Here is a 14,007-nt window from a genome sequence, read left to right as displayed (position 1 = left end):
ACATAATTATGCATGTTAACTTGATTTTAGTGTTATAAAATCGCTTACTACCCTTTTCTGTGTAAAGCCAATTTTACAAATCCATTGCCATGGCGATGAATGTCAACAAACCCTAAAATTATTGTAAAAATATGATTTTTACAGCTCAAATAATACATGAGTTTTAAAAGAAGAATTCATATTAGTGATCATATCATAAGCTTCACATTTTTGCCTTTAAACCCTACAAAAATTGGCCCCATTCACTTCCATTGTTCATTTTTGCTTCTTTTTTTAAAGAAAAGGAGGGATGAGTCGAACATATTTTCTGGTACATTATGTCACAAATGCTTTCGATTGAACTTAACTTGAACCCGGAACATTCCTTTAACTGCCTGAAGTTTAACAATCTGTCCAAAATTTGTGATCACTGCTGTCCAACTCAAAGGCTCACAGTTATAAATGTAAAGTGTGTGCAGTGACCCGAACAGGAGAAACAGTTCACTGTATATTCAGTTAGAAATCATATTTTAGTGCATTTCAGGTATAGGCTGACTGAATAAACATTCTAAATACATCTCCACTCTCAGTGGGGTAGAAAGGAGTCTTGTTGGGCATTAACATGATAGAGTCATTTATTTCAACTTTCTTATGAGGTCAAATGTGGGAGGCTTTTTAAGGGAGCTCTCCTGTGGAGCTGACCAGATTTCCTACTGGCATCAAGGTGTAGAGAATCTTTAATTGATTTTTTTCCCTGTTTCCTGTATAATAGGTTAGAGTTGTAGGAGATGTCCAACAAGGAGAATGACTAGTTTACGGCTAATCTAGTAAATGTTCGGTCAACTATAGGCTCGCAACCAACACGTTTTACTGCTCATCAAATCACACAAAGAGTGAGAGCTGCTTTGAAAGCTAAAACGGAGAAGGCTTTGGAGAATGGCATTAAGACAATAGCAGATAATATAAATCACCTTGAAAGGTGAGAGGCTGCAGAGAGCATTGACTGTGTTGCCCATGTTGTAAACTTGACTTCATCTCCATGCTGATTTATGCTGTGTGGGTGTCAGAGCATGAAAACATTGATTAATCGAGGCTTTATTCAGGCTATAACTGCATCCTCTGCTGTAGAGAGAGATACAGTTACAGAATAAAAGAGATTGTACAAGGATTTTGCTGACTTTCTCACGCTGACAAGCTATGTCAGACAAAATTATTTGTATTGCAGGTTAGTCATCAGATTGTGCATATCTGTGGAGATTCAGTTCAGAATCTTCAATCTAATAAAGATGAATTTTCGTCAAGCTACCTCTGTCTTAAAATGCTGATATCTACATACTTGTGCTCTGTCTGAAATTGTTGTTTTATTAGTTTATGCCTGAATCTCAGGGAAGATTGGTATAGACTGCCTTCCTTTGCATCTATTAGAGATTACTATCATTGATCTGAGATTAACTATGTCTGGTAGACGCTTGTGGTTATCTCACTGGTCATTCAATTAGTTATACTGTGTCATTTTTTAAGCGCATGCTGCCTGCTTCACTCATTTTTTATGATTAGGTTAGCAACAATTTTCAGTCATCTTGGCTTTATTAAAGTGCTGCCTATGTTCATATTGTAGTCTTTATGGTTAAAGAGTGAGTTTCCACTGCAAACATTACAGTTCAGTTACAGGTGCAGGCACACGTACGGCTCTCCTTTTGTTCTTGGTGTGGTAATTCTTCATCTGTGTCTTGCTGTTCCTCTCCAACTTCTGCCCTCAGTGTGAATACACAAACAGAGATTTTTTCTCCTGATTTTTTCTCAGGAGTTGACAATCTGAGCCTGTTCTCCTGTATTTTATTTTGAGTATTACCAAGGAGAAATAGATTCATTTTAAGGAGATCATTGTGTTTTCTTTTCAAAATGTCTAAAGCATTAGCGTTTGTAATATTTCATCAGGGAATGCTGAGCAATACACTGAGCAATACATTGAAAGCAATTTAAATCCATTTTGAATTGTACCAAGTGAATAAATAAATAGATAAATAAAATAAAATAAAAGTTCAAATGTTATATAAGATTTTTATTTATTCCACTGTTTCTGTGTTTGATTCAACTGAATAAACTTACTCAGGTAATATGAAGCTTTCAACATACTACTTTAGTAATATAAAGATTTAATATGATAGTAACCCCGTTAGAGTGATGCTTTTAAAACTGAAACAAGGAACTGGTACATGTCTGCAGCCTCTCATTACCTGCTTGCTTTCATCCGGTATCTTTTGATGTCTGTATCTGGAAAACGATCAGATACACAGTCCTTTCTCGTAAAATTGGCACAATAAGACTTTTGCTGGTGTGGCTTCTTTAAAAATAATTCATGGGAAAAACGTATATGTTGGTTTGCTTTGCTTTAAATATTGGGAAGCATATAAAGCAAAACAAATTAATTAGAAATGTCCTTTCAATGCCTGTAAATGCAAAGCAACATTGCGAACACCTCACATTAACAGTCATTATCCATTCTTTGATCTATTATTTGTCTCTCATTATAATTGAATGAGCTCAGTTCAGTCAGTAGCGGTTCTAGCTTTGTGTGTCACTGTAAAGTGATCAATGGAACGGAGGAGGCGAGAACCGGCTTTTCAATATAAATAATAGTTTAATGATAAACTTAAAAGACAACATAAACACACACGACGGACATGTCTGTAAATGATCTCTCTCTCCCGCACGATCCTCTGCAGTCGACCTTTATCCCTCACGGAGGCTTAATTAGCCTAATACTGGACCGGGTGTGTAGGATCACGACCCGGCCCCACACTCCGCCCTGCCACATTCCTCCCTCGTTCTCTCAGGCTGGGGACACCCCCCCCCCTCTTTCCCTGGGGGAGGGCGTGCTTTGAGTGTAGTCTGCCGGCAGGTCATCCCCATCTACCTGGACGAGGGAGGGGACAAGGGGAGGGAAACAGAAATAAAGAAATGGGGGGGTACTTCCTGTAACAGTGTAGTTCCCCCAAAAACTCTTACTCGCCAGTTCTCCGATAAGCCGCTGCTTGTTCCTCGGCTACTCCTCCACCCTCTATCGGACGACAGCCGCGCCTCTCCGGGCGGATCAGAGGCAGTCCTCCAGTCCCTGGCGGACGGAACGCCCCGCCGCGTTCTCGGGGAACAGAAGGGGTCTCCCCCGCCCATGGCAGCGGTTCTCTCGCTCCAGGCAGTCGGCAGTGAGCCCCTCCCCGCTTGCGGTCGGCGGTCTTGAACCCTGCCGCGTTTCAGCGGCTGGTAGGGAACTCCTCCGCCCCTGGCAGTGGCCCTGACCGCTCCAGGCGGTCGGTTAGGAGCCCCTTCTCCCCTCGCGGTCGGCGGCCATCGTCCTCTTTCAGGCGGCTGGGCTCCTCGTCCCCCGGCAGATGGCCGCGGCTGCTCCGTTGGGGTGGACGGTAGTGGCGATAACTCTGCTACGGCGTATCCCTCCTCCTTCCCGGGCTTCGGCACCAGTGTAAAGTGATCAATGGAACGGAGGAGGCGAGAACCGGCTTTTCAATATAAATAATAGTTTAATGATAAACTTAAAGGACAACATAAACACTCACACATGACGGACATGTCCATTAACGATCTCTCTCTCACGCACGATCCTCTGCAGTCGACCTTTATCCCTCACGGTGGCTTAATTAGCCTAATACGGGACCGGGTGTGTAGGATCGAGGCCCCGCCCTCCACCCTGCCACAGTCACCCTGGGCGAAACCTGCTTCAACACGTCCCCAAAGTTGCGACTGCCCATGTCGCCCATGCCTAAATCCGCCACTGAATTCAGTAGAGCTCTATTTTCACCCATTCACATGACTGTAAATCCCTTTAGATATCATTATGTTCTCAAAGCTTCACAATCACCACTCAAGTAAATATTTCTGGATTATATCAGCCAACATGTAGCCTACTTTCAACCCTCAGGTGTTTTTAACATTCCTTTCCATTTAAACATGCACATACTGTAAGAAATTCAAACATGAACACATAACTTGTCAGAGTTAACTGAGATACCATTTGATTAAGCTATTGTCTCCGTATGCCTGCAGCAAAGAGAGGCTTAGGGAAATAACAGAAAGAAAGTGTAATATTTGAACAATGGATCCATCTGAAAATGATTCCTGAAGCTTTTCCTCAGGATTAAATCCCATGCAAAATGTTATTAAAGATAGTATTTTTAACCACTCAGTACCAGATTTGAAAAGTGGTGTTTATCAGGTGTCTTGAAACTAAAATGGGGCTCCTGTGTTCCCTTTTTAAATAGCTTAAAATTATAGATATTTTGAGTTAATCAAATAATAGCCAATACTATTACCCAAATTATTATTTATATGTAAATGTGCTCACTTATTTTAAGTGTGTTTTTGTAATTCCATGTGGGAGGCATCTGAAGAGAGTGAGATGCTGGTGATTTAAACAGTTTTTTTTATGCAATGTCTAAAGTATTATTTGCCAGTTCAGTGCTGCTGCGCTCCCTCCTGATCTCTTCCACTGCAAGAAATGAGAGAAGCCCAACAGTATTGGGGGGTGGTGGTTCTGTAGCTCAACTGGTAGAGCATGGTGCTAGCGATGCCAATATCATGGGTTTGATTTCCAGTGAACACACTAACTGATTAAATGTATACCTTGAAAGCACTGTAAGTCACTTTGGATAACCAGAAACTCCACCTGCTGCCCTTCCTCGCATGTTAAATGTTATTAAAGCAGTCATGGGACACAGACAATGGCCTCGCAGCTCGCAGCATGTCAGAATAGCTTTAAATAGTTTCACTGTTGCTTCATGTTCTTTCTCAGCTCAAATCACTGCTGTAACCCAAAATGTTGTCTGCTCTGTACTAAATTAACCAAATATACTACGTCTCAGACCGTGTCTCTGCATCAGTGCTCGGCAACCCTATACTCACATTAATGTGATAGGAATGATAACAGTATACTGTAGCTGTGAGGGAGAAAAGAGGGGCTGCAGAAAACCTATAGCTGCAAAAGCACGGGATTGTCTACCACTTATGATCTGAATAATTACATCAGATTCAGTTAGATGTCCCAAGATTTTATCCCCCAGTATTTTACGAGTAATTCGATATATATATATAGAATTATCCATTTTAATATTTTAATAATTTGCATGACGAGAGTAAGATGTTTGGCTTTATAATAGACTTTTTATTTTAGTGGCCACTGTGGATGTGATGCACAGGCTATGGCTTTGTTTGTGTGTATATAAAGATGTTGAGGGAGGGTCCGCTCATCACTGGCACAGCACAATAGAATAACAAATATATTTCTCCACATAGTGAGCTAACATGTAACATTGGATAAACACCGGCAAGACTATGTGCATATAAACTGCATGCATATTAATAAGCCCAGTGACTGTTGAGTTCTAAAATAACGTTTGTAAATTAAGTGTACAAACACTCATAAATCAAAGAAGAATTTATAGTAAGGCAAACATTATGTTCTTATCAGCCAGTGTCACTCAGTCACAGCATGGTGCACTTGGAAGTGTTCTAGTTTCTATTAAACACCTGGGGACCTTACGGGGTCCCTCAACTCTTATGACCCCTCTCAGTTTGAACACTGAGGCCCTTTGGGGACATTTTCAAGATTTTTCTTGCCAGTTTACAAAGAGGAGAGATTTTCATGGAGGGATTTTAATCCTAACACCAGATCAAATCATTTGTATTATAAGTTTAGAGATTTAAACAAGCCAAAACTTGTTTTGAAACTTTGGAACTTTTGTTTTGAAATATTTAAAAGAACAAATCCCCAAGTCCTATTCCAAATTATTGAATATATCCCTATAATAACATGAATCCATATGTGAATCCACAGTGTTCCACACTGAAGATCACTGAATATCGTAAAGGTGTCATGACATGCTTTTTTATTATTATTTTAATATTTTCCTTGAAGTTTACTTAGAATATTATATACACCACCTTTCAAAGGTTTGCCTGAAATGTTTCTCGTGATCTTAAAAATATTTTGATCTGAAGGCATTTGCTTAAATGTTTGAAATTATTTTTGCAGACAAAATACATTTGTGCCAATATATTAATTTATTTCATTATTATACAAAAATTGTATTAATTGTATTTTTTTTTTAAATGTATGACTTGGACCGAAAAGACAAGCAGCCACTATGTGCCCAGCATTTACATGGGAACTCCTTCAAGACTGTTTAAAAAGCATCCCAGGGTGTTACCTCAATAAGTTGTTTGAGAAAATGTCAAGAATAAATTTCTGCAAAATCTAGTCAATGTGTGGCCACTTTGAAGATGCTAAAATATAACATATATTCCACCCTCATTCTGACCCCCTGTAAGAAACACTCAGGTTTGGTACCGCTTCTCCAACAAGACTTGACAGGAAACCCTCGCTGATATGATTAGCTCTCTGCTCTTAACTGACCTGCTCTCTCATTGTTATCTCACTGCTCTCCGCTACTGGGCGGGCTATGGAAGTTATAAGATAATGTAGGCGTTGATGCGTTGTTGTGGAGGCAGTCAGATGCAAACGTGTAATACAGTGTGTCATCACAATGTGGAGGATGTAGAGAATGAGTTATTTTGGCAGTTTGGTTTTAACAAATGCTCTTTTTGCAGTGAGGAGGATGTTTTGATGTTTTTATAGTACAATGACCTCTTATATTTTAAAAGATCAAGGAAAATGTGATTCCTCGTGTCATGATCTCTTTAAACTCCGTGAGGTACAGTAGCAACTGGTGTGACCGCACATATTCTCTCATATTTCTGAGACTCAGAGAATGAAAAGCAGAACATCAGCAGAAAATAAAACATACCTTTTCTCCACCATTCTTTTTTTCAATTAAGTTCCAAATGCTAGCCAACCTAGTGGCATTTCCATGAGCCAGTTGGGGGCAGAGCATGTGCCCCACCATCTGGGCTGATGGCATGGAAGTGGCACAGCAGACTCTGCTTCCCCTGACTTGATATTCACCAGGACCATATAGGACAATAACCTCAGGCATTCTCTCACTGTCTAACATAGCAGGTTAACGATCATCTAGACGTTGGCAGACGCTTTTATCCAAAGTGACTTACAGTGCACTTATTACAGGGACAATCCCACCAGAGCAACCTGGAGTTAAGTGTCTTGCTCAAGGACACAATGGTGGTGACTGTGGGGATTGAACCAGTGACCTTCTGATTTACAGTTATGTGGTTTAGCCCACTACACCACCACCACTCCATACACACAAATCTGAGTTTACTCCAAAAAATGTAGTAAACATGTTCCCTCAAAGTAATTTAGTAATGTAATGGTGTCTCTCAAAACTTGTTCACCTAATGTGGCATTCACAAAGAGTGAACATAACCTTTTAAGTTAAGTTAAAGAGATAGCTCACCCAAAAATGATAATTCTCTCATCGTTTACTCACCTTCATGCTGTCTCAAACTCATATAATTTTCTTTCTTCAAATTTTGTTTATTTTGGTATCCCTTGTACTTTGTTAATTTTGTGCTAAACACAGTTTGTGTTCCCGATCAACAATGACCGGCCAACTAAGATTGTTTATAAATCTCTCATATTACAAGATATTGCATTAGACAGGTTTTGAAACTCATATTTTTTAACATATTAAAACAATATATATATATATATTATTGATAAAAGGATTAATTGAACTGAGTTTATAACGGGCTGGTGTGGGGAACTCCTTACATGAAAACAAAACAAAATATGTTATATTTACATAATAAATCAATAACCACTTGATTGATCTGAACAAACTATGTGTCATTTTAAAGCTTAGAATCTGGATTTTACATTGCATATAGCTGAACCTGCCAATTCTTAAATAATGCTTTTTAATTTGCTGACAAATTAGAACTGTTTCGTTCTCATCATTTGCAATTTGTTATCACTACAATTATATTCAGATTTGGTAAAACCATAAAAAGTGTGTTATATATCATTGGAAATGTCTCAATTTGTAGAATGTAATGAGCAAATTTGCTTAACTCCGTGGCCAAACTGCAGTTTAAGTATATGAAATTCCCTCAGACACGCATACATATAATAAACAGGAGTGTCTTTTTGTCACTTTTGTTTTTATTACTTCATGAAACATACATATAACATAGACAATGAGAAATCATGTGTGTTTGTGAACATGTCCGAGGACTCTGGTATTGCATTTATTGAAGTAAATACATCAAAACTAAAGACGTGTTCTCTATTGATTTTTAGAACATATTCAGCTATAGACAAAAAAACTATAATATTAAAATAACACATTTAGCATTAAATGTCCACAATAAAGACATTTTTGCCATATGTTTTCTTGAAATGTCTCTAAATTTAGATATCCATCCATTTCCATAGCTTGAGAAAACTTATTATGTATATATTTTCTAATAAATCTAATAAATGAACAATGTGAAAGTTGATTCCATGCATCTCTGCAAGAACAGTTATTTGTCATAGAGGTTGTGGTCTAACGCTTTACTTCTCCAATAGGAGAAAAACTCCATAAATTGAAAAGGAGGATATTGTGGAAGAAACTCCATAAGAATATGTGGGCAAACCACTCATGTGGTGCTGTATAGTGGAATTAGACATTGTCCCAATCCACAGAAAAACCTTTGCTCAAGTTGTTCTTGCTCTTCCTCTGGAAAGGAATACTTTTCTCTGGAATACTGTTATATTCAGGACAACAAAGCATAGATGGTGAAGTTGGGTCCTTGTTGACCTTTGTTTTTGATTGTGGCATACAGACCAATTTATTTTTGTTATTTAGATGGAAGTCCCCATAGATCTGCACACATTAGGCCGAACTCTATCTGTCTCAAAAAGACATCATGATTCGTAACATGATGAATTAGAGTGGCTTTCATATCATTTGGGCCTCTTCTGTGTCTTCTTTGTTCTCCTCTTCCACCCTGCTGTCCTCTTTCTCTCTGCTCACCATCATTACTTCATTCCACTTTCTCTTTTCTCAACTCTTTCAATGTCAACCCCTGAAAGAGCTGAAACCTTTAGCTTTCCTCATGACATCTTCCTCCTATTTGCTCTTTCTTTACCCACTTTACATATTTTCATTCTACACCTCTTGTTCGTCAAATTCTCCCTCTTTTACTTCTTTCTCATTGTACGTTTGCTCTGAGTTTTCATATTCGTCCCCTTTTATGAATAGCAGATTCTTAATAGTTTTGATAGTTTTTGTAAATTGCATTTTCTGTCTGCTTTAAAAAAGCAGCAGATAACAATATGAAGGTATTAGACAACCTGACATACAGTTTGCATTTGAGAAATGGCTTTAATTTAGTTGTATGCGTGTACTGTGTGTTTCGAAAGTTTAAACCTTGAAGCTGAAAAATTTGTGTGTAGTTTTCAAGAAAATTATGAAAATCAAGAAAAATGTACAACTTTGAGAACGTTGAGGACAATTCATTTTTTGTTATTTGTTTTGGGATTATTGACCTGAGTTTGGTAAAATGTGTCAAATTAATAGAGAAAACCTGTAATACATTAGATTACACCAACATCTTTTTCACATGAGTGTTCAGTCTGGCATTGAGTGTCACAGTCATGTGATGACATTTCACTACTCATTACAGAAAAACCAGATGTCATAATTTGCAGTCTGGTGGTTCATTTTTCTTGTTCATGCTGCCCTACACCGTTCTCACCCCTACACCATGATGCATCACGTAGCCTTCTGTTTTTTATCATTGCCAGAGTGTAAGTTTTGATGTTATATGTTTACTGGAGAGAAAGGTTGATCTTGCTTAATAACAAAACACTGTATTGAATTTTGACATGTACAGTATCCTTGAGACTATTTGATCTTTCTGTGTTGCAAGGCTTCTCAAATCATTCATCCATAATTTAGAAACTCTATAGAAGTATGTCAGTGTACTCATTCAAACCCATCTCATTTCAAACTCTTTTACCACCAGCTAGATTAAAAAAAAACTCAAAGCCACCCAAAAACTGGATGTCAATATATGCAATCTGGTGTTACATTTTTCTAGTTTATGCTGCTCTACACCATTTTCTTCCCTACACCATGATGCTTCATGTAGCCTTCTGTTATTATCATTCCCATAGTGTAAGTTTTGATGTTTTGTGTTAAGCTGGAGAGAAAGGTTGATCTTGCTTAATAACAGAACACTGTATTGAATTTTGACATGTACAGTATCCTTGAGCCTATTTGATCTGTCTGTGTCGCAAGGCTTCTCAAATCATTCATCCATCTTATATCAGAAGTATATCAGTGTACTCATTTAAACCCATCTCATTTCAAACACTTTTACCTCCAGCTCGGTAAAAAACCCAAAAACAAAGTCACTTTTTTAATAACCCATTCATCATGTTCTGCATTACATCAGAGTTATCATTTCTAATCATGTTTTTCCTTTTAAATTCCAAACACATTGGCAGCACACCTACAGGTACCTGAAGCATCTTCTTTCATTCTGGAATGGAGATAGATAGAAACGAGAAATCTTTGCAAGGAGACAGAAATCAATTTGTTGGCATTATTGAGTCAGGTCTCTTAGTAAAGCCTTGTTTGTTTTAGTGAAGTGCAGGCTGCCTAATTAGGGACAGGGGGATGCCAATCTCCACTACAGCTCAGTGATCGGAGAGGCCATGGTATAACGCTGTTCAAAAGTCAATTGGAGGAAATGCTGACAAATAATGCTGTAAATGATAGGTGGCAGAGTGGCCAAAACCAACGACGTCTTTGTGGGGAAAAAAGTGGTTCTTCACTGAGAACAGACATTCATTAAAAATAGCTAAAATAGTAATAATCTTGTGTTTTTGTCGATTTTGTAGTTACCAGACAGTATGTTCATGCATGACAAAAAATGTACAGGTCATATGACCAGCTGAGAAAATAATTTTAGCGGGGGTCTGCACATGGGGGTTGCCATGTTAGAATCACATGACCAGCTGAATACTACTTGCTTAATCTCAGTAACTGTCCTGTTATTTGATGCTTTCTCTAACTGATAAAAGTAATCATGAATGACTATGAATACTACATTTCTACAATGGCATCTGAAACTGAAAATGTTGCTGAATCCAAGCCACTACGTGTCAGTGTAAGAAAAGTTACCAAGTGCACCTTTAAAATACATTAATGATAATGCTAAATGATATCCAGTATAATGTGAGTTAAAAGGAACACATTTCTTGTTTGGTGGCGATGAAGACAAACTTGAGCCTTATTGATGGGACTGTTGGGGTACATAAGATGAGAAGGTTTGGAAACACATTTTGTTCTCTGCCTTGGGAGTTCTTTCAACCAGGAGAGCATTCAACCTGTCTCGATGCATTTGTTAACGCCATTTTATTTAAAAAAAAAGTGTTTCTAATGTGTAATATTGAAATCAGGTCTGGCTTCCTTTAATTATGCACAGCATTGCACTCAGGGTGTAACATGCTGTTTTACATCCTTAGCTTGAGCCTCATCAACAGCTTTGGTGATGCTAAAAATGAACTTGGCCAGGTTTCCTGGTGGGTGACCTTCTCTTTATCAATTTAGCAGTTGTCTTGGCAGTGGGCTCCCTATAGTTTCCAGGTTTCCCTATAATATGCCAGAATTAACATGAGCCTCTTTTTCATGTTTTATTGGTGATGCCAGTGTCCAGTAATGGCAGTATGATTGCCGAACAGTGTTTTTCATTGAGAATGTATGTATCTTCATATGATAATGGATGTATGAACCTTTTTGTGTGCTGTGTCTAAGGGAAGTCGTTGATATGAATATTTCCCAACTGTATAAAAGAATGATTAAAGGAGAGAAAAAATGTCAAGAGCATCAATGGATAACAGTTATCATTGACTTTGAAAGAGGGGTTAATGTTTCACAGGGCTGGCTACACTTTCTATTTAGAATCATTGAAGAGAATAACTTTTTAAGACATTGAGTGATGTTCCTATTAGGCTTGATGATGCATGTCCCACAAAAGGAATTCCTTCCCATTCTGCATAAGAAGGTCAAGCTCTTATATGGTTTGCCTTTGGGGCACTATTCTCATGCTAACTGCTAGAGCAGCAAATACAATGTGTGTGAATAGGCAGAGCTTTAAGGATCTGCTTTAGGACATTACTCACGTTTTCAAAGAGGGCGCATACCTGATTTCATCTGTAGTTTTGAGGTTCACACTAAACACTGGTGACAGTAGCCACATCACCACTGAAAAACCTCATCTTTGACTAGTGGGTACCATCTTGAATTCCACCATGTTTGTTGTTTTTAGATGGACATTGAAGGTCTGCGTTGATGGCGCAAGTTGGTTGAGCTAGCTATTGTTACTGGTAAACCAGGTCAATCCTATGCTTCTCAACAGTAAATTCAGCATGCAATTGCTTAAAGGGCTAGTTCACCCCAAAATTTTATTTCTCTCATAATTTACTCATCCTCATGCCATGCCAGACATGTATGAATTTCTTTATTCTGCTGAAAACAAAGATTTTTTTAGAAGAATATATCAGCTATGTATGTTCATACAGTGCAAGTGAATGGTGATCAGACCTTGAACCTCCAAAAAGGAGATACAGTCAGCATAAAAGTAAACCATAAGGCTCCAATGGTTTAATCAATGTCTTCTGAAGTGATCCAGTTGGTATTGGTTGAGAACAGACTTAAATGTAAGTGTTATCTTTTCATTGTATTTCTTGACAGCAATCTCCTTGGCGTTCATGATTTCAAGCTCAATTACAATTCAAATAGCGCCATCTAGCGCTGAATTTGAAATCATGATTGTGTCTAGAGACTGCAAGATGTACAGTGAAAAAGGAGTTACATTTTGGTCTTTTCTCACACAAAACCATCTGGATCACATCAGAAGAAAAGGATAATAAAACTAGAGTTTTATGAATTACGTTTATGCTGATTTTATAAAATTTTTGGAGCTTCAAAGACCATTCATTTGCATTTGGACCTACTGAGATATACTTCTAAAAATATTTTTTTGTCTTCAGCAGAAGATAGAAACACATGCACATCTTTGATAGAATGAGGGTAATTCAATTATGAGATAATTTTCCATTTTGGTTGAACTATCCCCTTAAAACATAACTTGCTCAGTGTCTTAGATGCAATGCAAAAATGCGACAAGGGATAAAATGAATCTCTTCCGTGTAAACTTTTTGACTTAACCAACCACAACCATGACAAGCAAAATGTAATTTTATTGTTTGCTTGGTTTAGTGGCTTCGCCCATCATGAAATCTCATTGGCTCAAAATCTAGCTCCATATAACTGTACATTAAACAACAAATGTCCTCTGATTGGCTGTGATTGTGTCACTTCGCTGAACAGTTTCCCATTCAGTGTGGATAGAGAAATTGCTTGTCGCTGGAAACTTTGCAACATGTCTGCCTGGTTAGGACACTTTGTTATACTGGTCATTAAAAATGGTCAGCTGCTGAACTAGTTTAGCTTGTCTAGGCTGGATTTTTCAGCAGTGACTATTATAATTGAAAAATACTGGGGTCTTATTTATCCTGTTTTATCTAGTGTTTCAGTTCCTAATCACCTGTCCATGAAGTAAACTGACAGTGTTGTAGATTTGGCTGATAGCAGTGTCTGCAATAGAATACTGGAGCTGATCATTTCCGGTTCTATTTAACCTGCGTTTCAGTGCTGCACTGCTTTAAAAAACACTGAACTCAGGGAGTTGGTCAGTGCAGCTTTTCCTCGTACTTCACAGCTTACTTGCCTGTTCACAGTGTTAGTAAGTCTTTTAACCTGCAGCCCCTTCGCACAGAACCCTGAAAAAGAAAATCTCTTGTTTTCCAATAAAAACATCTAAACATACTTAAAACAAAATACATTTACTTACTGTAAAAGTAAAATGACGAGATATTAGACATAGAACATAAGATAATTAGTCTTGTTTTCAGAGAAATCTATTAAAATTTAATGAGATTTATGCTTAAAGCAAGAAAATACTATTTGCCAGTTGGGTAAAATAATAAATAGACTTGCTTTCTATTTGAATTAAGTTTATTTTTCTTACCTCTTCGACAAA

The 14,007-nt window shown here is 37.9% G+C and overlaps 1 protein-coding gene across 1 annotated transcript in view; it reads left to right on the top strand.

Annotated features, from left to right (window-relative positions):
- LOC127655059 (contactin-associated protein-like 5) overlaps positions 1-14,007 on the top strand; it is a 169,187-nt gene that overhangs the window by 2,055 nt on the left and 153,125 nt on the right. The window lies entirely within an intron of this gene.

This window comes from Xyrauchen texanus, chromosome 14 (assembly GCF_025860055.1).
Source record: "Xyrauchen texanus isolate HMW12.3.18 chromosome 14, RBS_HiC_50CHRs, whole genome shotgun sequence".
Taxonomy (NCBI): Eukaryota; Metazoa; Chordata; class Actinopteri; order Cypriniformes; family Catostomidae; genus Xyrauchen; species Xyrauchen texanus.
This window is presented reverse-complemented; position numbering and strand designations above follow the sequence as displayed.